Here is a 2,860-nt window from a genome sequence, read left to right on the forward strand (position 1 = left end):
AGGATCCTTCCTAACTTCCTAAGGAATATTGCCCATTCATTGTCACTTATCACTTCACAATCATACGACAGCTCGCAACTTAACAAGACACCTCCACTATGTACTCGTAAGATCCAGGAATATTGTCCATTCGTTATCACTCATCACAACAACAGCTTTCAATTTAAAGAACAAAACAACCGCATCTAAAGGGACTTTGCCACACTTAGGGGACCAGATTTGTCGTAGTTGAAAACCAACTGCACTTAAAGAGCGTTTCGCTCACTTAAATGCAGCAAGTTGGTCAAGACCACTTGCACTTAAAGAACATTTCGCTCACTTAAGCGTACCAAGTTGGTGAAGACCACTTGAAGATCACTTGCACTTAAAGAACATTTCGCTCACTTAAGTGTACCAAGTTCACCTTCAAGTTCCAAGCATCATAGAAGACCACTTGAAGACCACTTGCACTTAAAGAGCATTTCACTCACTTAAGCGTACCAAGTTCGCCATCAAGTTCTAAGCATTATAGAAGACCACTTGAAGACTACTTGCACTTAAAGAGCATTTCACTCACTTAAGCGTACCAAGTTCGCCATCAAGGTCAAGCATCGTAGAAGATCACTTGAAGACCACTTGCACTTAAAGAGCATTTCACTCACTTAAGCGTACCAAGTTCGCCTTCAAGTTTAAGCATCGTATTCCAATGTGATATTTTATATTCATGGTACAATATTCCCAATTATCTTTCGAATATTTTATCAAAGTTCAAGCTTCGTATCCCAGTGTGATATCTTATATCCATGGTGCAATATTCCAACTAATTAATCTTCCAAAATTTTATCACGGCTCGCTGTATCAATTATGTTGCTATACATACTTAATTTTAAATAGATTACTCAACATAATACACAAGGTAGCCTTGCCAACACGGTTTTTAATACTCCATGAATATTCTTTAAAGAAGCAATGCATTAGCACTCACGATTAAAATCAGATCATACCTCTTTACTAAATCTCAAAATTCTTTACTAAATTCTGAACACATACTCAATGCCATAGCATCGTGCACCCACACAGTGCTCCGACACTATTCATCCACGTATGCAATCACCACACTATCTTTATCTACCGCGCATCCACGCAAGGGATCACCGGTGCATACAATCATATTTGATCTCATCCATTTTATTTTAACTATCAATGATTTATTATTATAAACGGATCATTTGATTGTAAAGCTGGTGCTATCAAAGTTAACTTTAAATAATTATTATCATACTAAAACTATCACTTTTTAAACTAATCAATATCTTAACTGCAATTATATTAATGATTTCACTAGTTCACTGCATTATTAATTACGAGGGTTGGTCACCAAATATAATCTTATAACCCACAAACTATTTTAATTCATGAATTACTCTAGTATCAAACAATAATAATAATTGGTATTTCATATTCCATATATGCAAATATTAATTACGCTATCTCAAATAATTATTAGGTTAATTAAAAATGATAAACAGAGAGTCATGGATTATGAGCGACACCGATGCATGCCACTGCCAAAACCAAGACTTTCTTTTTAACTCATTCATCTGTCCATTCACGCAGGGAATTCATCTACTGCCACTGTATGCTATCGAATATTTCTATTCGCACAATATACTCTTACTGTCACTCTTTATTATTTTCGGCCTGTCCTGATTATAGCACAGAATTGCAGCTGAGAGCATAAAAATGTTGCATTTGTCTACCCTCTCAAGTTAATAATACCCACTTAGCTATCCGGACAAGAATATTTCTTTGTTCAACGCAAATGTGAAGCTTTTACCCAAATTTGTAATATTAGGTATTAACTACCAACATAAATCATAGTTTTTTTTTTTTTTAAATATTATTCTAATTTGCATTATTAATGATATACTATGACTTTACAAACTAAATAAAGCTTCATTATCATACTATACACACCACAATCCGTAATTATTATTTGTTTTTGAAGCAGGTACACATCAAATGCAACAAATTTTTGAATTGAACAGACTACAGGCAATAGTTCTAACTCTGAAGAGAAATATTACTTTCATCGTTACTAGTCTGTCTGTGTCTATTTTATTAAAATATAATGTACAATCCTTTTACCTTCGTTCTAGTTCAATCTAATCGACTTGTACATGTATACAAAACGGTTCTCTGTTTGGATGGACAAAAAATAGCTAAAATGCTTTCAGAGGTCAATGTGTATACGAGTCTACTACTACTACATTACTTTTCTCGGGGATAAACCAAATCGGATCACTCTGTTACATTCCGTCCAAGCAAGTTATTACTCCCTAGTACCCAATAGGTACATACCTATAACGTAAAAATAAATTCGCTTAACGCAATTGAATCAAAAGGAATGTTAACACATTTTTTTTTTATTACCCTTTTGTAATTCTGCTAAAAACCCTTGTATCAACAAAAAAATTCAGCTTTATCTTTAAATAGAAACCTTACGTAAAATTATTCATCTTGTATGCCAAAAGTACGCCCTAATATTATAACGATCTAGTCAAACATCATATTGTAATGCATGGTAAATTATTTTGACGATTCAAAAGCATTTGTAAAAGTTTACTTGAATTATTATATCATATTCTATTCTAGTCTAGTCTATTCTATTCTATTGTATATTGAATAGTATATCGAAAAGGGGATGCCTATGTCGATGAGCACGCAGAATATAAAAAATAAAACTTAAACTTCATATGTAAATAATCTTTACTGTAATAATTTAAAGTTATTATCTATCTAATTAATTATTTACTTAGGTAGCACTAAGGTAAACCTGTACAGTACTTATTTAAAACTGCAACAAAGGCTCTTTTTTAAA

This window comes from Maniola jurtina, chromosome W (genome assembly GCF_905333055.1).
Source record: "Maniola jurtina chromosome W, ilManJurt1.1, whole genome shotgun sequence".
Taxonomy (NCBI): domain Eukaryota; kingdom Metazoa; phylum Arthropoda; class Insecta; order Lepidoptera; family Nymphalidae; genus Maniola; species Maniola jurtina.